Genomic DNA, 23,595 nt, shown 5'->3' with positions numbered 1-23,595 from the left:
ACCCTGCACAAAGCCAAGGTTTTCCATATCCCCTTGTGATCGCCAAACCCAGTCATCTCTCCCTTCTAAGGATTTTCCTACAATAGTATAAACTCTCACTTGGCTGTATTTACAATTATGCATTTTAAATTCAGACAGGTGACCAAAGGCTAAACATTCACTCAGAATTATTTAATTACAAGGCTGGACAACTGAAAAATAATTTTCCATTAAAAACAGTTTCAGAGCTAGAAAGTATCAATAATATACTGGCTAACAGGTTATGACTCTAGGACAGTGACAAGATTAAACAGAAATGGCTTGAATCTTATGGATGCATTAATCTAGATTTGACGTTGGCTCAGAAATCTTTTTACAAATGCAATTTCAAAATTAAATAATCTGTCTTGAGTTTTGTTTTCTTTCCGTGTCCATAAAATGAAGAGCTTTTCCTGATCACCAGTTTTTCATACAACAGACAAGTAAATCTCGTGGCACTAGCCCTAGAAAAGGAAGAACATTTGAGATTTACAAGACTATCAACATCTCAAGAACTTATTTAAAGGAATTTTCAAAAATACTGTCGTCCTTATAATGGTCTATCTCAGAAGCCAGATCCGTATATAAGTTTTTTTCAACAGAACTTCAGGTTCGGGATAGGATCATCATAGATAAGACCAAGGACACAAGATTGACTGATTGTTAAGCAAAATATCTCTACTCACAGACATATTTACACCTTAGGAACTTCATGGCAAACTGGCCTCTTTCAATAGGCGGACAGCGACCCCTGTCACTGTTGGCAGAGAAGAAAAACACTAGTGTGAAGCAACAGTTTTTCCCCTATAAGAGGCATAAGCTAACAGAAAACTCAGTTATAAAATCCAGGCAACAAAAATTTGTTATCTCATATCTGCATATTGGTCTTATCTCAGAAGCCGAATCCGTACATACTTTTCTTCAGGTAATCCGTTTAGGGATAGCTTTCCTCATTGATCAGACCAAACTCCATTAAGCTCGATCACACTGACACTTACCCTAAACCATAGCAACATTAAAAGGCAAGTACTACGGAATGCTATAGTAGATGCTGTAAGCCACATAACTTACTTTCAAATGAAGCTGTTCATCATCAATCGGTGACGGTCATAGCTTCATTAGTATTCATCGACCTGCAGGATGCTCCTTCGAGGACAAAAAAATTTCTCATTTACTCTACATGTGGACTAAACACATGCAGACTCAAAGTATTAATACGAGTCCAATACACACCTGGTAAGATTGTCAAGTTTTAACCAAGTCATTTTCCAGCAAACCTTCTCCCATACGTTTTGGAACTTTTCTTTGCATCTAAAAAAAAGTTTAATTTCAAATGATGCTCCATCATCGTTTCTGTAAATCAACAGGTTTACTCCTTCGGTTTAAAAATAAGCCCTCAACAACCCTTACCTCTGCCTCTCCACATAACAGCTCCGTTACACCTAAAGCCATTGTTCTTGCGGGGCATCTATTTAAAATTAAGCATTCTCACAGAAAGTCATAGTTCAAGGTTTTCAGCACTAAACTCCTCCCCTTCAATAATCCTATTTGCACACAGCGCCACCTCGGCACAATACAACTCAGTCTCACGCCGAGTCCGGGGCTGCCCGTTTTGAAATAACTGTTGATCTGGCCATGGGAGAAAGACACCCTATCACGGGACTCTTGCTCTTAACGTTAAGGGTAACCCCCCGCCCCCAAATCCCAGGAATGTTGTCTTCTGCCGGTCGCCTCCCAGGCTCAGTCAGGGGCTGCCCGGGCGTAACAACCAGGCCGCGCGGCCACAAGCGGCCGCCTCCGCACGCCTACGCTCGAAGCCGGCCGCCACCACGACTCGGGACACGTGGCGGCCCGGCGGCGCGTTCCCCACGTCCAAGTTTTCATCACCGCACTCTAAGCTCCAATTTCTGAAATCGTTTCACCTTACTGCAGCTCCCAACCTAAGCTGCGCCGCCCGGGTTCGCTCGGACAACCGCCCGCAACGCCCGCTTACCTAGAACCACACGGTAGATCCCAAGTCCTGACGTAAAAGACCGAGCGGTGTCGCCAGCAGTTCCTTATATACTCTCTCCCGAGCCGGAAAGAGGCCGCCCCTCCCTCTCGCATCTATTGGACGCTGTAGAGTAAGGGGGCGTGACCGGCTCCTGACGGGAGGAGCGAGAGCGCGCCAGGCGGCTCTTTTCTTTCGGGGGCTCGTTCCGCGGCGTGGTGCGCGCGCCGTCCCTCCGCGGCGCGCACGCCCAGCCCCGGGCGCGCGCCCGCTGGCCCGCCGTGGTCCGTCGCTTCCGAGTCTGGCCCTACGTGGCGCGGGAGTGGCGCCAGAATTTGAACGAACAGCCGCCTTTGCAGGCGAGGCTACCACCTACACTGAGCCAAGTCTGCCCGCGACGGCTGGGGCGGCTCGGGGCCGGCAGTGGACTTGAGTGTAGCAGTGGACTTGAGCGTAGGGCGGCCTCAACGGGTGACCTGCTCGAGAAGTCGGGCTGGCTGGTTGGCTGGCGCCTGCGGGAGTTGACGCCGGGCGACCGCTGCACGCCCGGAAAGAGAAATTGGCGGGCAGAAATGCTCGGGTGAAAAAAGTCTGTGAAAGCACCGTGTTTCTCCTCCGGTCCACAGCGAGAACGCCGCGCGTCTCGGGAGAGCCGGCCCGCCGCGCGGCACGCGGCCCAGCTGCGCTCCGCGGGACCCGCCCCACCCACACGCCGCCGGGCGCTGGGCGCTGCTGTTACGCTGATACGCCCAGAGAATTCACCCCGAGACGGGAGACCCGAGAGGTAAATCCTCCGCTTGGTAGAGGAGAACACTGAGGCCTGAAGTAGCTAAGTAATTTTCCTAAATTCACACAACCAAAAAAAAAAAGGCTTTGCTATTTACATCTTTTTGTACAAAATTCATTATAATGCATGCTGGAGAAAGATTAATTTGAGAAATTTCCCAGAATGCTTTATCCAAACGACACTTCAATTCAGTAGCTATGATTGCATTAATTAGTAAGTACGGGTAAATATACGTACGTATATGCACACACAGGAGCACGTGACATTAGAACATTTCGGCATTTGAAATTTGAGGTCTTCATAGCACTTAACAACTAGTTATTATGTACGTGTGCGTTTGTTTATTGTCCTCCGCCGGTGCACCGCTCTTTATTTTTCTGCCTTAGAACAGTGCCTGGCATAACGCAGGTGGTTAGTAACTACTGGTTGAATAAACAAATGAATGAATATATGCGGTGGCTTTTTAGAAAATTAAAATGAAGACCAAACTCCAGATTAAAAGTTAATAGTGAAAAGCAAATTTCTATAACAGGAACCTAAGCGATGAAGTGTTTACTTGGCTGGGCGTTATGTATATTTGAAAATAACCATTTTGTACTGTACAATGTAAATTTGCATATTCCTAATATTAAAAAAACTAAAACAGTACAAAAGGATATAAAAAGCAAAGTAAAAGTTCCTTTTCATATCGCTGGGAATCTTCTCCCTGCTATTAACAGTAACCAATATTAACAGTTTTTGAAACTTTCTATGCACATATATGTACGTATTTTTTCACATGCAAATAGGATCTGTGTCCTTTTCTGCAACTTGCTTTGCCCCCGGTAAGTATCATAGACATCTTTCTGTGTCAGTACATATAGATGACCTTCTTGTTTATAGCCTGCATAGTATTCAGTTGGACGTGTCATAATTTCATAACTTTCCAGCTTTTCACTATTTCAAATAGTGCCGAAGTGAATTACAAGTATATCATAGTGAGCTTGTGAGAAGATCGGCAAGATCGATTTCTAGAAGTGAGGCAACAGTTATGTGCACTTAGATTTGTGATAGATATTACTTAATTGTTCCCAGCTTCCTTCCACTCCCATAAAATGGTTGTGTTGTGATTATGTTTTGAAGTGTGTTTTGCTAATTGAGAAACATGTATGACTGTTATGGGTGGCCATTGTCACACAATTGAAACCGAAAACTGTTACTCCCTTTGTTCTCTTTGAATCACTGTTTGCTGTGCTGAGGACCCTTAAAATCATCTGGTCAAAAGCAGTATAAAACTCTGACTTATCAATTGAATTACTTGGAGAGATAAAAAGTATCAGATTTCTGGTTCCTAACCTGGAGGTACTAAAGCAGAATATCCAAAAGTGGGACCCAGGAAGCATTTTAAACAAGCATCTGGGACAGTGCTAAAAGGAATATAAACCACAAATGTGAGTCATATATGTAATTTTGAATATGCTAGTAGCCACTTTTAATTTAAAATAGTAAATAGCATCAGATGAAATTAATTCCAGTACATTTTATTTAACCCAACAGAGCCAAAATATTTTCATTTCAATATATGATCAGCATAAGTTATGTACTCAGTCCTTAAAATCCACTGTATATTTTACACTCACAGCACATCTCAGTTTGACTGCCCACATTTCAGGTGCTTCATTGCCACATGGCTAGTGGCTGTTGTATTGGACAGCCCAGGTCTAGGGTGGTTCATATACATATATAAGTTTGAGAACCGCTGTATTAGGGTAAGTGCAGTAGTGCACATCTGATATATATTCCAGTCTTAAAAAAAAAAGACTCCCATATTCCTTTTAACTCATAAACGGATGACTCTAACAAATGCAATGCAAAATGAAATGAATTTAGAGCCTGATTAGTGACAACACTGCCCTCCAGTGAATGTGGCTGATGACTGTAAAGTCAGTACATAATTCATTCAAGACTTTTATCTCTTCAAGGAATAGAAAAACATACTGAGGAATGAAGCCAACAGTTATTGCTCCCACACCTAAAGCAGACAAGCGAAATGCTACCAAATATTTTTAAGTGAGTTAAGAAAGACCATATAAAGGTCAGAACTGAAATTAAAAGTATCCTTGAAGAATTTAGCATACTGAAAACAACTCCTCATATTCTGTTGCAAACTTTCAGATAAGATCATCATTTTAATCATTTTTTTGGAAGAAATGTTCACTGAGCCCCTGGTGCATGCATTGTGCTTCAGGGAAGGTTAATGTGAATACACAAAAGTCCTTGCCCTTCCCGAAAGAGTTTATACTTTAGTGAGAAGTAACCACCCAATTTTAGACACCTCTGCTTTATTTTTTGTTTTGTTTTAATTTTTGCTGGAATATAGTTAATTTACAATGTGGTGTTAGTTTCAGGTGTACAGCAAAGTGACTCAGTTATACATATACATATATGCATATACATATATATTCTTTTTTAGATTCTATTTTCATATAGGTCATTACAGAGTATTGAGAAGAGTTCCCTGTGCTATACAGTACGTCCTTATTAATTATCTATTTCATATATAGTAGTGTAGACACCTCTGCTTTAAAAATTAGACATTCATTAAAGACTTTTAGGTAAGATTATAGTGTGAACCAAATAGTGTTTTAGGAAGAGTTTGGAGAGAAAAAGCAGTGTTTAGAAATTTAGTGCAATCATTTAGATGAGATATTGTGAGGGACACCACTATAATTTTGGCTACGGAGATGGAAGGCAGGGAAGAGAACAACGCATGGTGAGAACTTATGTGCTACTGGGTTCTTGTATGCATTGGATCATGTAATCTTCAAAACAATCCCAGTGTATACTTTAAAGATGAGGAAAATGAGGCATAGAGATCTCGGTCAACTAACTTCCCAAGTCCTTCTGACCCCAGATTCATAATCCTGTCCCCAAAACATGCTGTGGCTGTGTTAAAGGAGGAGATGGTAGAATGTGATGATCTGTGGGGGAAGTGGAGTGGAGCCTAGGCAGGCAAGAGAATGGCAGCTCCACTGACAGGAAGAGGCAAGTCAGAAATGACTGATTTCGGAGCAGGAAAAAGAAGATTCAGTTTTGGTTTTGTTAGATTTTGAGGGGAACATTTGGTTACATTTGTCCAGTGGACCATCAGAAATGTAGAACTGAAGCCCAAGAGAAGAGTCGGGGCTAGAGAAGGACCATTTGGCAAACTAATGAAGATGATGAGTGAAGTCATGTGCACAAATGAGTGTGGGGAGAAAAGAAAAAAGGGCCAGCAGCAGTTGCCTAAAATCGGTACCGTAGTGTGTGCAGATATCCTGTAGTAGATAGCATTTGAGCGCATAGTCAATACACATAAAGAGCTGGTTAGATAATGAATGTATGAGAAAAAAGTTCACAATTACAGCTTTTGGTTAAATCATGGGAAACATATGTATGCTAAGTTAGGTAATGTAAACATAATTAACTTATTCCAAAGTGGGAAAAAAGTCAGCTTTCAGAAATAAGAATTATCTGATAAGGGATAATATCCAAAAAATATAAAGAACTCACACAACTCAGTAGCAAAAACCCCAAAAATCCAATTGAAAAATGGACAAAGGATTTGAATAAACAGATTTTTCCAAAGAAGACATACAGATAGCCAACAGGTATTGAGTTGACCAAAAAGTTTGTTCAGTTTTTTCCGTGAGATGGCTCTAGCAGCACTTAGTTATCTTTAACTTCATTTGAAACAATTTTATTAGATTGTGTTGTGACAGCTGTCATATCAGCGTGCATTTAAAAAAGCTTATCAAAATTAGTGAATTTTTGTGTAGCCATTTTAATATTGAAGATGGAAGAAAAGCTACATTTTTGGCATATTATGCTCTATTGTTTCAAGAAAGGTAGAAACGCAACTGAAATGCAAAGAAAGATTTGTGCAGTGTATGGAGAAGGTGCTGTAACTAATCGAATGTGTCAAAAGTGATTTGTGAAGTTTTGTGCTGGAGATTTGCTGGACGATGCTCCATGGTCTGGTAGCCCAATTGAAGTTGATAGCAATCAAATCGAGACATTAATTGAGAACAATCAATGTTACACCACTCGGGAGATAGCCGACATACTCAAAATATCCAAATCAAGTGTTGAAAATCATTTGCACCAGCTTGGTTATGTTAATCACTTTGATGTTTGGGTTCCACGTAAGTTAAGCAAAAAAAACCTTCTTGACCATATTTCCGCCTGTGATTCTCTACTACACGTAACGAAAACATCCCGTTTTTAAAACAAATTGTGATGGGTGATGAAAAGTAGATACTGTACAACAATATGGAATGGAAGAGGTTGTGGAGCAAGCGAAATGAACCACCACCAAACACACCAAAGGCTGGTCTTCATCCAAAGAAGGTGATGTTGTGTATATGGTGGGATTGGAAGGGAGTCCTCTATTATGAGCTCCTTCTGGAAAACCAAACGATTAATTCCAACAAGCACTGCTCCCAATTAGACCAACTGAAAGCAGCACTTGACGAAAAGCATCCGGAATTAGTCAGCAGAAAACGCATAATCTTCCATCAGGATAACACAAGACTGCATGTTTCTTTGATGACCAGGCAAAAACTGTTACAGTTTGGGAAGTTCTGATTCATCTGCCATATTCACCAGACATTGTACCTTTGGATTTCCATTTATTTCAGTCTTTACAAAATTCTCTTAATGGAAAAAATTTCAATTACCTGGAAGACTGTAAGAGGCATCTGGAACAGTTCTTTGCTTGAAAAGATAAAAAGTTTTGGGAAGATGGAATTATGAAGTTGCCTGAAAAATGGCAGAAGGTAGTGGAACAAAACGGTGAATACATTGTTCAATAAAGTTCTTGGTGAAAATGAAAAATGTGTCTTTTATTGTTACTTAAAAACTGAAGGGACTTTTTGGCCAACCCAATACATGAAAAGATGCTCAACATCACTAATCATCAGGGAAATGCAAATCAAAACCACAGTGAGATATCACCTCACACCTGTTAGAATGGCTGTTCTCAAAAAGGCAAGAGATAAAAAATGCTAGTGTAAGATGTGGAGAAAAGGGAACCTTTGTGCTCTGTTGGTAGGAAGGTACAGCCACTATGGAAAACAGTGTGGAGGTTCCTCAAAAAATTAAAAATAGAACTACCATATGATCCAACAATTCCACTTCTGGATGTTTATCTGAAAAGATGAAAAGAGTAACTCAAAAGATATGTGCATCCCCATGTTCATATCAACATTATTTACAATAACTAAGATATGGAAGCAACCTAAGTGTCCATCAGTGGATGAATAGATAAAGAAAATGTGGTATATATATATACACGATGGAATATTATTCAGCCATCAAAAAGAATGAAATCTTACAATTTGTGACAGCCTGAATGGACCTTGAGGGCATTATGCTAAGTGAAATAAGTCAGACAGAAAAAGACTAATACTGTATGATCTCACTTATATGTGGAATCTAAAAAGAAAAAAAGAAAAAGAGAAGAAAAAAAATCCAAGGTCAAAAAGACACAGAGACCAGATTGGTGGTTGCCAGAGGTGGGGGATAGAGGGTGGGCGAAAAGGGTGAAGGGGGTCAAAAGATACAAATTTCCAGTTATAAATAAGTAATGGGGATGTCACATACAGCAGGGTGACCATAGTTAATAATACCGTACTGCATATTTGAAAGTTACTAAGAGAGTAAATTTGAAAAGTCTCATCACAAGGAAAACAATTGTGTAACTATGTATGGTGACACATGTCAGCTAGAGTCACTGTGGTGATCATTTTGCAATATTTACAAATATCGAATTTTTATGTTGTACAGCTGAAATTATACAATGTTGTATGTCAATTATACTTCAATAAAAAAATTTAAAAATACGAGAATTAAAGAATCTTATCTCTTAATGTTCATTTTGCCAGTGTCTAAAACTGAACTGGTCAGTAAACTCTAGGTTTCGTTGCAGGACAGACAACTGCAAATTGAAGAAAATCTTGTGAATGCTTCATGAAATAGTAGAGTTTAACTTAAGCACGTGAAGTAGTAAAGTTAAAGAGCTACATCAGGGGGAAAAAATCACATGTATCTGGAAAAGTCAAGGTGGCAGTTTGACACATGAGCCTGAAGTTCAGAGGAGAGGTTAGGGCTTGAACGTCATTGGCATGAGTAAGGTATTTAAAGCATGACACTGAGTGAGAGCATCAGGGAAGGAGTATAGATAAAGAGGAGAAAGCCCAGGGCAGAGCCTTGGAGCGCTGCAAACTTTGGAGTTCCAGCAGAGAAGGAAGTGCCAATAAATGAAATGCCTTGGGGGGAAAGGTGGAGAGTGCGATATCTCAGAAAGAAAGTGGGGAGTTTCAGGGAGAGTTAGGTCAATTAGCATGAATGTTGAAAGGTCAGGTAAGATAACAGAAATGACTGTGGGGTTTGGCCACATGAGGATCACCAGTGAACACAGTCACAAGTGGAATAGGGATGACGGAAGCACAGTTGAAGAGGACTGAGGAGTAAGTAAGGTGAGAAGGCAAGAATGGGTCTGTAGCTGGAGAGGGTTGTAAGAGTGAGGGACTGCTTTTTAAATGAGAGATACTAGAGCATCTTTATATGTTCATGGGATTGATTTAGTAGAGGGTGGAGATTTATGATGCTGGAAAAAGAGGCAGAAAGTTATAGGAGCGGGCTTCCCTGGTGGCGCAGTGGTTGAGAGTCCGCCTGCCGATGCAGGGGACACGGGTTCGTGCCCCGGTCCTGGAAGATCCCACATGCCGCGGAGCGGCTGGGCCTGTGAGCCATGGCCGCTGGGCCTGCGTGTCCGGAGCCTGTGCTCCATGGCGGGAGAGGCCACAACAGTGAGAGGCCCGCGTACCAAAAAAAAAAAAAAAAGAAAAAAAAAGTTATAGGAGCAAAATCCTTGAGAAGGCAAGAGGAGATCCTTTGCAGAATACAAATGGAGGTCTTTGTATTCTTTGATTGTTAGAACAAGAGATAAGGCAGGTGTAGGGAAAGGCAGTCACGCATAGCCTGTTGACCCTTGCATAACTGCATAAGAGCATGCCTTGGGCCTGTTCAGAACGTTTTCTTACGTGGAAATAAGAAGTCCTCACAGCCTGTGCTGGGCATGATTTGTACTTTCTTTGGTCTGCTTTAAGCATGTGCATCGTATGACACCTGGCCAGCCCTTCTGCTATAATCTATTCCTGGTGGGGAGAGAAGGGGGTACGTGTAGACCATCTTCCTGCATCGGCTGTGGGGAAGGATGCACTGGCCATGAGGGAGCCATACTCACTACTGAGGCTGATCCTGCTCTGTCTGTCCTCTGCGTGAGTGAAGTGTTGTTCCATCCAGTGCCTGTGTGAATTGTGTCTTTCTTGGCAACTCTGATACCTGCAAACTCTGCAGTGAGAACACAGCTTGGTACTGCTGCTTCTGGTGGTAGGCAACAGGTGTCACTTGCTTGACAGTTTGGTGCAGTGAGCAAGGTCACCAACAAAGTATACCATGGCACAAGGTTCATCAGCACAGCCATCCCAGGGTAGTGCTAGCTCCCTGGGGGGATGACCTCCCTCTAGCTGACTGGGGATAAGTGGGATGTCGACAGTCTCCTTGTCAACAAGGATAAACTGCTGTTATGGACAAGGGCAGAATGCAAGAGGTGCGCCCTAAAAATTTTTGGAGAATTAGCTTAGCTTCTGGCCACCTTCACACTCCTACACCAGCCCCTAACTTCCACATGCAAGGGGTTGCAGATGACACCCAAGGGGAGTCAAAGGCCCCTGTGTAGGAAGCTCCTTCTGATTTGGGTTGTTTAAAAACCCCAAGTAAAGCTTGTTTTCACTCAACACAAAACCACTCATGGTGTTGCTGAAAATGTAACTGATGAAATGAGGTCCTTCTCTCAGAATGAAATATGAAAACTGAAAGATATGGGCAGAGGCCGGGGGGGGGGTGTCTCATGTGACTTGGATGGTGCATGTGGTTGATTAGGGGGCCTTGCAGACTTAAATATCTCAGACTGAGTGATGCAGTCCAGGGAAGCTAATCACTGACCCCTGGCTGCAGTGTGTTTTTGCCCACATGGAACAGGGCAATCAATGGGGCAGTGAAAAGGATAAGCCCATGTTGCTCTTGATCTGGATTGCAAAGAGTATGAGCGCGGTATTCCCAACGGTAGGGACTTCCCTAAGACTAGGAGCCCCTGGAAAACCACTCATAGAGCCATAACTGCATTTCAGGTAAAAGCCACAGATGCTGCCTATATGACCCTGACCCTGGGGATGTAGATGATGCAGTGGAGTCCTTCATGTGACAGGGGGCTCTCCAGTGGAAGACCCCATTAACCCTACAGTTGTCCCCTAAAATGACTATGGGACAAGAAATAGAAAAGCTCCACTGAAATGTCCTGTTTGGGATCAAAACAATAGAATGATTTCAGTGGTTTCCAACAATTTGGGCTAAACAGTTATAAAACCAACAACGGGGAGCCATGCCCAGAGGCCAAAAGGGGAACTCAAGGGAAGACAGAGGAGGAATGAAGGAGAGAACAGGGTTGACCCACAGCAATATGGCTTCAGTTGTTAAACCTGGATAGACAAAACAAAAATTGATGAGATCCCTACAGAAGACTTCTACCAATGCTACTGGACAGAGAGAGGTCCCTCTAAATTAGAGGTTAAGGCTCTAATCCCATATTCCCATTGTGATAGCTCGGCTGGTACAAAATGACTCAGACACTCTCCACGCACTCCAAAACAGACAAGACTCCCTGAACTCACTAGCTAAGCTGGTGGTGGTAATGGACAACCAAATAGCCTTGATCTGCTGGCAGAACATCGTGGCATTTGTGTTATTGCCAACACTTGTGTATATATCAGTAATTAAGGAAAGGTAGAAACTGAGCTAGAGAGGACCCATGCTCAGGCAGGATGATTATCGGCTGTATACCTGCAGTCCCCCTAGACTCTTCTCAGAAAACTCTTCAGTTAGCTTACTCCAGGCCCTTGGGGTTCTTGATTAGGGACCATCCCTGAGGGAGGTCTGATCACCCTCCTGGGTCTGGTTCTCCTTGTGGCCCTGATGAACTGCTGTCCCAAAATACCATGGAGCCTCTGCGAGTAAACTGCATCCATGTGAATTGTTCAGGGGCCTCACTGGACCTAGTTCCATCTCCAGATTTGGGAGCGGAGGGTGTTCCTACCATACTTGATGTGTTTTATCTGCTATTTCAGTGGTTGAGCAAGGGTTGGGGGCTGGACTATTGGGAAAGACAGTTATGTATAGCCTGTTGACCCTTGCATGGCTGCATATCATGGGACACGTGGAATCGTTTGGGAATATCTTTCCCTGTTCTGGGTTTGATATGTAATTCTTTGTTCTGCTTAAAGTGTGTGCATGATATGGCACCTGGCTAACCCCAGCTATATCTGAACCTGGTGGGGAGAGGAGGAGGTCCTTTACCTGCAGCACAGGAGAGGTGTGTGTAGACCATCTCCCTGCATTGGCTGTGGGATAAGATGTGCTGGCCATGGGGGACCGATACTCATTACTGAGGCTGATCTTTGCTCCGTCTCTTCTCTCTGTGAGTGAAGTGTTGTTCCATCCAGTGGCCGTGTGAACTGTGTCTTTCTCGGTGACCCTGACACCTGCAAACCATGCAGGTTGACATCCTGGGACTGCTGCCCCTGGTGGTGAGCAACAGATGTCACTTGCTTGACAGCAGGAAGTACAGGTACGGATAATGGAAGTCATTGTTTGTATTTTCTCAAATAACTATGAGGCAAGGTCATCAACTGAGAATGGAAAATTGGGAAGTACAAGAGGTTTAAAGAGAAAGGATGTGTGAAATTATCAGTATGCAGAGTAGAAAAGCAGACAGACCAGGGAAGTGAAATAGGATTGGTTCGCAGTGTGGAGTGCACATGAAATTTATGGCCATACATTTATTGCAAGTAAAGCTGTGAACTTTCTATTTCTAGATATATTCAGACATTTGGATGCCAGCATGGAGTAGGGGGGAATTAATTGGGATAACTAGGGCTAAAGCTTTGTCAGGCAAGATAATGAAGGAAGAAAGGACTGACTGAGAGAGTTAAGGGTGTTTGCAAGGAAATGATTTGAACAATTAATAACGAAATATAAACTGGGTAAGAGGATCATCTGTAGTGAGAAAGTGATGGTGTCCATGGACTGGAGGTTTCATTATAGCTGAAGAAGAGCTGCAGTGGGAAAACTAGAAAAGATAGGAAATGGGAGGATTAGAAAGTAGCATTCTGGAATTTGAGCTTTTGGAGGTACTGTAATTGTTGGTACAGACAGGGTCAACAGTGTTACTGTGGGGGTGGGTGGTTGAGGTGGAAGGATGAAATGATCACTGTGGGGAAGGAGGTTGGGGAACTGAGAGTCTAAGGTGTCAGGTGGGTCATCACCGTGGATGTTGACACTATAATTGATGAGTAGTGGGAATAAAGACTACAAAACGTGCTAGAGTCATCAGTGAATGAGGGGATGTGACCCAAGTGTTTGAAAGATGACAGTAACAAGGAGAAAGAGCTAGTGTAAAAATACGCTGCCCTACTTCAAAGATTATGGGGCTTCTTTAATTTATTTATTATTTTTGGCTGCGTTGGGTCTTCATTGCTGCGTGCGGGCTTTTCTCTAGTTGTGGCGAGTGGGGGCTACTCTTCCCTGTGGTGCGCGGGCTTCTTATTGCAGTGGCTTCTCTTGTTGTGGAGCATGGGCTCCAGGCGCATGCTTTTCAGTAGTTGTGGCGCACGGGCTTAGTTGCTCCGCGGCATGTGGGATCCTCCCGGACCAGGGCTCGAACCTGTGTCCCCTGCATCGGCAGGCGGACTCTCAACCACTGCGCCACCAGGGAAGCCCGATTATGGGGCTTTTGTAGGAGGAAAGAGGAATAAGATTTGGGAGCTACGATAAAGAGCAAGGGGAGCATCTCTCCACCTCCGAGTTCCATGGGTGGTTCAGTTTGGGACAAAGTTTGAGATGTTTGGACACATCCAATACAAGATTCCAAGTATGCAATTGGATATTCAAGCCTAGAATTTGGGAGAAAGGTGAAGGATGGAGATATGCATTTAAGATTTGTACTAGAAGTTTATCAGCTTTTGGCCACCTGACATCCACAATGATCCCCCTTCTTCCAAGTTCTTTTACTTTTTTGTGGATCTTTCATTTACTCCTAGCTCATATTATTAATATTTGGATGCAGTTAAACCCCTCTCAGCTCTAGAGTAGGGCCTGACTGGCTTAACCACCTAGCCTCAGTGACTGGCCTGCAGGTGGAAATGACCTAGTTGAAGTCAATGAGAGTAGACTTGACTCTTGTCCAACTGTTGCGAAAAAGAAGCTTTCTCTTTCCTTTTGCATATTGAGCATAGAGGATGTGAAATCTGGGAGTGCTGCAAACACCTTTTGACCACAAGAGGAGAACCTATCTGAGAATTAAGTCAGTACACAGAGGGAAAGAGAGTAGAGCTGAGCTCAGAGGCAGAGAGAATTGGGTTGTAAGGATATCATTTGAACATAATTGATTCCTGTGGCCCTGGAGTTTAGCCATTCCTCAGTAGAAATCAAGTTGTGTTCAGTTATCTATTGCTGCGTCATAAACCACCCAACCTTAGTGCCTTAAAACAAAAACAATTCTCATATTTCAAGATTCTGTAGGTTGACTGGACAGTGTTTTGACTGGGCTTATTCATGCTGAGGCATTCAGTTAACCAATCTGTTGGGGGTGGGCTCAGCTGGCACGACTAGGATAGCTGGGTGTCTCTTTCCACATGGTGTTTCATCCCAGGCTTCTTCATGGCCTGGAAGTAACAGGGCAGTATTCCAAAAGGTTACCTATTAAGCTTTTGCTTATATCACGTATGCTGACACTCCATTGTTCATATGAAGTCATATGGCCAAGCCTAGAGTTAGTATGGAGGGGGTACACAAGAGTGTGGGTACTGAGAGGTGTGAATAGTACTGAGAGGTGTGATTCATCAAGGTTATTACTATAATGATTTACAACTACCTGTTTCTACTAATTTTTAGACCACTTGAAGCTCATCCATGGACTGAAGTGATATATCAACCTCAGTTTATCTCATTAAAAAAATCTACTGTGTTAAATATCCTCTATTTCCCACTCTAGATCCACTTTTTAACCTTCTCCATCGTGCTTTGTGCTCTGGGAGGCTGCCCTAAATGGACTGCATCAAGGAATTTCCTTGTCCTCTGGCTTCCTATTGGTTTGGCCCAATAGGGAACCTCAGCAGGAGGTCACAGGGAGGAGGGGGTTGCTGTTGGCCTCCACTGAAGGGAAAGCTTCTGTTACGGTGGCCCTCTGCACTCTTCTCTTTCTTCCCTTGCCCCTTCAGACACAAGAGTAGTAAAACTCAACGAGGCTCAGTATATTATTTTATCCTTTTGGTTTTCCTACATGTTGTCCACCTTGTAAATAGTCTATTTATTGAAGTTTTCTCTAATTATCCATATGTTTCCTGTTGGGACTGTCAATAATATTTACCTCTACAATCCTGTTTTAATGAACTAGGATTAAGTGCATTTAAAAGTACACATGGGGCTTCCTGGTGGCGCAGTGGTTGAGAGTTCGCATGCCGATGCAGGGGATATGGGTTCGTGCCCCGGTCCGGGAAGTTCCCACATGCCGCGGAGCGGCTAGGCCCGTGAGCCATGGCCGCTGAGCCTGCGCGTCCGGAGCCTGTGCTCCGCAGTGGGAGAGGCCGCAACAGTGAGAGGCCCGTGTACTGAAAAACAAAAAAAAAGTACACATGTAGGGACTTCCCTTGTGGTGCAGTGGTTAAGAATCCGCCTGCCAGTTCAGGGACACGGGTTCGATCCCTGGTCTGGGAAGATTCCCACATGCCACGGAGCAACGAAGCCCATGCACAACTACTGAGCCTGTGCTCTAGAACTCACGAGCCACAACTACTGAAGCCCGCGCGCCTAGAGCCCGTGCTCTGCAACAAGAGAAGCCACCGCCAATGAGAAGCCCGTGCACTGCAACGAAGAGGAGCCACCAACTCACCACAACTAGGAAAAAGCCCGCATGCAGCAACAAAGACCCAACACAGCCAAAAATAAAAATTAATTAATTAATTTTTTAAAAAGTACACATGTACTCATATATGTGATAAAGAATATGCTTATTTTGTCAACTTTGCCAAAGTGAATTAAGCTTTTGATTTCTGTATACCAGCCTGACCTTAACTACCCCTTTTACTTCAGCTTCTCACAAGCAAATTTTAGGCAGTATTAAATAAGATGTTTGGATCGTTCTTAAGCATTGTTTAGAATGGCTGCAAGCAAATGATTGCCTAGAAACTGGCTGGGAATGCATATAATAATTGAATTCCATACCTTGTCAGTAAATTTTATACACTTGCTGTTGGTTAGTTATCATTTTATAATGTCTTGAGGGACATAATCCTAGAATCCTAAATCCTCAGAGTAAGGTTTGCAACCATTTCACCGTTTAGCTTTACAATACACAACCATGTGTTATTTTTAAACTCTGGTTTTAGAGAATTTCATAATTCTCTAAAAGACAAACAGCTAGATGACAAATAGCTATTGTAGATTTCTTAAAAGGTATTTTAAGAGGATGAAATTGTGGCCAAAGTTCTGCATGTTATTAAATTCCCAACACACTGCAAAGTGTTGCCAGTTATTTTTATCATACAACAAATGTGATGACTGACTATATTTTGTAAGTACTTCAGCTATTAAGTATCAAATGTCATGAGTGGTTCAGTAATTTCTTAAAAACAAAATTAAAGTGGAGTTGGAAATGGGCTACAGTGTGTGGCTTCCTAGATGTACATTTTTACTTTGCTCTTGTCACACTGTACTTTCCTGTGATATTCTGGTGGGTCTATTTCAGGTGTATGGAGGAACCTGAAATGCATGTACTGTCCTTCAATGCCAGTGCATTGCAAGGCCATGGGTCAGGAGACTTTAGCTCAGAAATGTTATTTAATAGCCAATCATAGACAGAATTTTCCCAACTCGTATTGTGTAGGTAATTAGACCTTGTCAACTTTGTGAAATGATTATACAATGAGGGTTTTGAAATGGAAAGAGTTTACTTCTGAGAGTTACTTATGTATAAGAATAGAAAATAAAAGATAATCTTTTAAGAAAGACACACTGGAAATCAACTTTTTAAAAAAAATAATTAATTAATTAGTTTTTGGCTGCGTTGGGTCTTCGTTGCTGCCCTCAGTCTTTCTTTAGTTGTGGACAGTGGTGGCTTATCTCGTTGCGGAGCATGGGCTCTAGGCACGTGGACTTCAGTAGTTGCAGCATGTGGGCTTCAGTAGTTGTGGCTCCCCGTCTCTAGAGCACAGGCTCAGTAGCTGTGGTGCTTGGGCTTAGTTACTCCGAGGCATGTGGGATCTTCCCGGACCAGGGATCCAACCCATGTCCCCTGCATCACCAGGTGGATTCCTAACCACCGTGCCACCAGGGAAGTCCCGGAAATCAACTTATTTGGAAAGGGTTTCATTACATTCAAAATTCATTAACCATGACAGACATTATGGACAGACCTTATGTACACACTGCATGCTCTGAACATAGACATCAAACAGCTATAATTTATACTTTCATGGCCATTAGAAAGCCCTCATGAGTTAAAATAGACTAAAGGCATAACAACCAAATAAAGTGAGGGAACCTTGATAAATTCTGGTTGAAAAATATCAGTTAAAAGACATTTTTTGGACAACCGAGAAATTTGAATTTGGACTGGATATTATGTAGTATTGGGGTATTGTAATTTTCTTAAATGTATGAATGCTATTGTTTATAGAGGAGAATCTCCTAATTCTTAGAATATACATATTGAAATATTTAGAGGCAAAACTTCATGATGTCTATACCTTACTTTCATATGGTTTGGACAAATATTCACACACATACATTTCATGTATTTGCTTAGTTTCTATGGATAATGCATGGCAAATGGTTCAGCAGTACGTATGTGAGATACATACATCTGTGTATGTGTATGTGTGTGCACACACTGACATATATGTATGTATTTTTACCATATTCTCTCTCCCCCCAACATGCACATATGATAATATTATTAACAATTATTGACTCTAGTTGGTGCGTTTAAGGTTATTCATTATCCTTTCAGTTTTTCTGTGTGTTTAAAAGAAGGGAGTGGGGAGGAAACCCTGGAAGGTGGGGAATCCTTGTGGTAGGTTACGGTAAAGACAGTTATTTTTCTCCCAATATCTATTTTCTCCTCCTTCCTCCATCTTCTTCCTTAGTAATAGAGCTCTGAATTTATTTGGGGTGGCAAGATGCCTTCCTACCTTCCTTTGAATCTGAGTGTGGCTACGTGATTAAGTTCTAGCCCATGAGATTTAAGTGGAGATTTTTAGGCAGGATTTTGGGGAAGACACCTTAAAATGGAGAGTGCTCACCTTTTCATCCTTCAGTCTTTCTTGTCCTTCTCTCTGCTGCTTGGAATGTGGACACAGTGACTAGACCTCCAGAAAACATCTAGGGCCATGAGATAACCTTGAAGGTGCAAGTCATACACCAGGATCATGCAACAGAAAGATAGAAATGTGGGACTCTTAGTCTATTTAGGCTGCTACAACAAAATACCAGAGATTGGGTGGCTTATAAACAACAAAACTCTTATTTCTTACTGTTCTGGAGGCTGGGAAGTCCAAGCAGAATGTGTCGACAGATTCAGTGTCTGGAGAGAGCCCACATCCTGGTTCATAGACAGCATGTTTCCACCATGTCCTCACATGGCAGAAGTAGCAAGGGAGCTCTTTAGGACCTCTTTTATAAGGGCACTAACCCATTTGTGTTGGCTCTGCCCTCCTGACCTAATCACCTTCCAAAGCCCCTATCTCCTAATACTACCATATTGTGCATTAGGTTTCAACATACAAATTTTGGAGAGATAAAACTTTCAGATAGCAACTGTGTACCAACCCTGAACTGTTTAACTCTGGATTTCTACGTGTGAGAGAAATAGGCTCTATTTTATTTAAGATGCTCTTAATTAGAGGTTTCCCATATGCAACTAAGGGTAATCCTAACAGACACAAAGGGAAACAATACTAACAAGATAAAGATCTTCAACAGATACTTATCATTCTGATGAGAATTAGGAAATGTGCTTGAGCAAATCTAAAATCTCGGAATCAGGGAAGCCATGTGGACACATTTCTTAGAGTATTTTATACGTTAAGAGCCAGTCTACTGATCCTTATTCAGTTAGAAAGAAGAAATGGGATAATGTCAGTGCAGATTCCACCGTATTTTTCTGTGTGTGTGTGTGTGTGTGTGTGTGTGTGTGTGTGTGTGTGTGTGTGTGTGTGTGTGTTTATTTATTTATTTATTTATGGCTGAGTTGGGTCTTTGTTGCTGTGCACGGGATTTCTCTAGTTGCGGTGAGCGGGGGCTACTCTTCGTTGCGGTGCACAGGCTTCTCATTGCGGTGGCTTCTCTTGTTGTGGAGCACGGACTCTAGGCGCGCAGGCTTCAGTAGCTGTGGCACACAGGCTTAGTTGCTCCGTGGCATGTGGGATCTTCCCAAATCAGGGCTTGAACCCGTGTCCCCTGCATTGGCAGGTGGATTCTTAACAACTACGCCACCCGGGAAGTCCCTCCACTGTATTTTTTAATAGTCAGATTTTTTGCCAGGTTTCAAGGCTCAAACTTGTTGCATTTAGTTGAGTCTGGCTCGTTATGCCCAGCAGAGAATCTTTCTAGGGCCTTGTTAGTATCCATTGGGGGCCACCTTGGTGAAGCACAGTGGGTTAGTTTCATTTCCTCTGACTCTTAGATTCTCAGTGCTGAGAAGAAGAAAGGGTCAAGTTAGCTTTTGGTAAAAGAGTAAGGTGGGAGGGGCTTTCCTGGCAGGGTTGAGAGTCCGCCTGCCGATGCAGGGGACATATCTGTGATCCCTTGACTGCTCTACTGCCTTCTCTCTTCAGTTTTAGAAAAGACAGAATGACCTCGCACAAAGTAACTGCTTATGATACACTTTTTTAAAACGAGCTTTAGATTTTTCCACTATTTGCAAAAGTTTTAAATTTTACATCCTTTAAATTTTTGCACTAGAACCTTAAGTATAGATATATCTTTTGCCTAGAAATATTTGCAATCACGTCTTTTCCTCTGTTTTACATGTCTTTAATATCCCCAAAGTAGATTCTCAAGTATTCACAGCTGAACTTATCTTACATGGATAAATGGGTGTTGGCCTGGCATTCAGCAGGTATATGATATGATGGTTCATTGTATGCGTCAACTTGGGTGGAACATGGTGCCCAGATATTTGGTCATATATTATTCTGGGTGTTTCTGTGACAGTGTGTTTTGGATGAGATTAACATTTAAATTGATGAACTTTTGTGTAAAGCTTGAACTACAGCTCCTCTGGGTCTCCAGCCTGCTGCCCTACTTTGCAGATTTTGGACTTGCCAGCCTCTGTAATTCCTGCCAATGTTTTAAAATAAATCTTTCTTTCTCTATATAGATATCTAATTATATAGATAGATCTATATAGATCTAGATTTAGATCTAGGTCTAGATCTATATGCTATTGGTTCTGTTTCTATGGAGAACCCTAATACATATGACTTGTTTTGTTTCTTTTTGGCCATGCCACATGGTAAATTGAAGTATAGTTAATTTACAATGTTGTGTTAGTTTCAGGTGTACAGCACAGTGATTCAGTTATATGTATATATATTCTTTTTCAGATTCTTTTCTATTATAGGTTATTACAAGATATTGAGTATAGTTCCCTGTGCTGTATAGTAGGTCCTTGTTGTTTATCTATTTTATATATAGTAGTGTGTATATGTTAATCCCAAACTCCTAATTTATCTCCTCATCCTTCCCTACCTTCTACCACTATCCTCTTTGGTAACCATAAGTTGTTTTCCACGTCTGTGAGTCTATTTCTGTTTTGTAAATAAGTTCACATGATATTTGTCTTTCTCTGTCTGACTTACTTCATTTAGTATGATAATCTCTAGGTCCATCCATGGTGCTGCAAATGGTATTATTTCATTCTTTTTTATGGCTGAGTAGCATTCCATTGTATAAATATACCATGTTTTCTTTTCTTCTTAAAAAATATTTATTTATATATTTGGTTGTGCCGGGTCTTAGTTGCTGCAGGTGGGCTTCTTAGTTGTGGCTTGTGGACTACTTAGTTGCAGCTTGACGGCTCCTTAGTTGTGGCATGCGAACTCTTAGTTGTGGCATGCAAGTGGGATCTAGTTCCCTGACCAGGGATCGAACCCGGGCCTCCTGCATTGGGAGCGCAGAGTCTTAACCTCTGCGCCACCAGGGAAGTCCCTACCATGTTTTCTTTATCCATTCATTTCTTGATGGACACTTAGGTTGCTTCCATGTCTTGGCTATTGTAAATAATGCTGCAGTGAACATTGTGGTGCATGTATCTTTTCGATTTTGAGTTTTCTCTGTATATATACCCAGGTGTGGGATTGCAGGATTATGTGGTAACTCTACCTTTAGTTTTTTAAGGAACTTCCATACTGTTCTCCATAGTGTCTGCACCGATTTACATTCCCACCAACAGTATAGGAGGATTCCTTTTACTTATTTTAAGTCTTTATGTGTCCAACATATTATAGACAGAAAACTGTAGAAAACCAATATATACATTAATGAATTATTAAAAGTTGAACATCCTCATAACTCCCACTTAGGTCAGGATATAGAATTTTGCCAGCTACCCTAGATGCCTTATATGTGCCTCATCTTAATCACAAACCCGTTTCTACCCCTCTAGATGTAATAACCATCATTAGTTTTATGGAACCAGTTCTTTGTCTTTTTAATAAAATTTTTATCACCCATGTGTGCCTCCCCAAACATCATTGTTTAGTTCTTTCTTTTAAGTCTCTTTTAGTCTATCTGTATCTTTTCCCACATATTTTATTTGTTGAAGAAATTGAGTCATTTGACCTCTATAGTTTCTTAGAGCATTGATTTTGTGGATTATATCCTCGTAGTATATTTTAACCTGTTCCTTGATCTTCCGTATTTTCAGTACATTGAATCTAGATTCAATAGGTACATAAAGTCTGGTTGTCTCTTTCAGGAAGCAGACAGTGAAACAATGCCTAAATCCATTAATGCTTTAGGGATTATAAAATTGTGATCTCTAAATCTCCTTTTCACAAGAGGAATAATCCTAATTCTCAAGAATATTGGGGATGACATAATTATAATATCACATAATTACTTGTTTATTTTATTCCACATTATACATGCAATATTCTTAGAAAAACAACACCAACACTACCACCATTCATGTAGTTGCTGAAAAAAATTAATTTTATGTATGCTTTCCTCATGTCCCTACGTTTAAAAAAATAGATGTATGGCACAGTAGTACTGTAACAACATTATAAATGCATATAACCATTATGTACTACATAGTCTCTTGTATTCGTCATCTAATCTTAGTTCTATATGTAAATAAATATTTGATGTTAACCGATAGTTCTTATGTCAATATTTCTCTAGTCATCATGTTATCTGAAGCTCATTCCCTAGTAGATTTGACAGGAAGGGCTCACGTGAACAATATTCTGTGAGTTTTTGTATGTTGAAAACAGTTTACTTGCAGCATTTAATTTTGAAAATCAGTTTGGCTGTATATAAATCTTGGGCATATTTTCTTTCCTGGAGTACTTTAAATAAGTTACTCTATTTTCCTTTGGCATAAAGCATTACTGTGGAAAAGTCTAATGACAATTTGAATTTCTTGCCCATTTAAGTGATTTTGTCCTTCGTCTCAATGACAAAAAATTCTTTTTTCTCTCTTTTCTTCAAAATCCAGTAATTTTATTCACATATTTCTTTTTTCCCCCAGCATTATTAAGGTATAATTGACATATAACATTGTGTAAGTTTAAGGTATACAAGGTGTTGATTTGGTACATGTATTTGATTTTATGTATCGCAAAATAATTACCACCATACCCTTTAGCTAATGCCTCCATTATGTCACATAATTACCATTTATTTTTTTGTGATGAGAACATTTAGGATCTACTCTCTTAGCAACTTTCAAGTATGTGATACAGTGTTATTAACTATAATCACCATGCTTCACATTAGAACCCCAGAACTTATTCACGTTTTAACTGGAAATTTGTCCTGTTTGATTAACATCTTTCCTTTCCCCCAACCCCAGCCCCTAGTAACCAGCATTTTATTCTCTGTTTCTATTAGTCTGGCTTTTTTAGATTCCACATATAAGCAATAGCATAATGTATGTGTCTTTCTTTGACTTATTTCACGTAACATAATGCTCTCAAGGTCCATCCATGTTGTCACAAATGACAGAATTTCCTTCTTTATAATAGCTGAATGATATTCCACTGCATTATATACCAAATCTTCTTTATCCATGTGTCTGTTGATGGATACGTAGATTGTTTCCATATCTTGGCTATGTAATTATTATGGATAATGCTGCAATGAACATGGGAGTGCACATATCTCTTTGAGGTCATGTTTTCATTTCCTTTGGATATATACCCAGAAGTATGTAAGTATTCCTGGTTCTTATGGTAGCTCTGTTTTTAATTTTTTGAGGAATCTCTGTACTGTTTTCCATAGTGGCTACACCAACTTAACATTCCTGCCAGTAGAGCACAAGGGTTCCCTTTTCTCCGCATTCTCACCAACACTTATTATAACTTGTCTTTTTGACCATAGCCATTCTAGAAAATGTGAAGTAATATCTCATTGTGGTTTTGATTTGCATTTTCCTGAT

At 41.3% G+C, this 23,595-nt stretch overlaps 1 long non-coding RNA gene and 2 other non-coding genes across 5 annotated transcripts; all 3 read right to left on the bottom strand.

Annotated features, from left to right (window-relative positions):
• Positions 1–150: 150 nt before the first annotated feature.
• Positions 151–2,042, bottom strand: LOC113611768 (uncharacterized). Of its 3 annotated transcripts, none has more exons than XR_003429585.1 (5): positions 2,012–2,042; positions 1,252–1,329; positions 1,090–1,164; positions 705–775; positions 151–482 (listed from the first exon to the last, which is right to left on the bottom strand). It is a non-coding gene; the product is annotated as an uncharacterized LOC113611768 (long non-coding RNA). The 3 variants fall into 3 exon arrangements; XR_003429586.1 differs by lacking the exon at positions 2,012–2,042 and adding an exon at positions 1,429–1,446; XR_003429584.1 differs by lacking the exon at positions 2,012–2,042 and having other exon boundaries at positions 1,252–1,946.
• LOC113613399 (small nucleolar RNA SNORD50) lies at positions 581–653 on the bottom strand. The gene has a single exon (XR_003430231.1). It is a non-coding gene; the product is annotated as a small nucleolar RNA SNORD50 (small nucleolar RNA).
• On the bottom strand, positions 908–977 carry LOC113613400 (small nucleolar RNA SNORD50). The gene has a single exon (XR_003430242.1). It is a non-coding gene; the product is annotated as a small nucleolar RNA SNORD50 (small nucleolar RNA).
• Positions 2,043–23,595: the final 21,553 nt, after the last annotated feature.

This window comes from Aethalodelphis obliquidens, unplaced genomic scaffold (genome assembly GCF_003676395.1).
Source record: "Aethalodelphis obliquidens isolate GAN/ISIS:26980383/991018 unplaced genomic scaffold, ASM367639v1 scaffold3, whole genome shotgun sequence".
Classification (NCBI taxonomy): Eukaryota; Metazoa; Chordata; class Mammalia; order Artiodactyla; family Delphinidae; genus Aethalodelphis; species Aethalodelphis obliquidens.
Note: the sequence above shows the minus strand (reverse complement) of the source record. Positions and strands in the feature narration are given on the sequence as shown.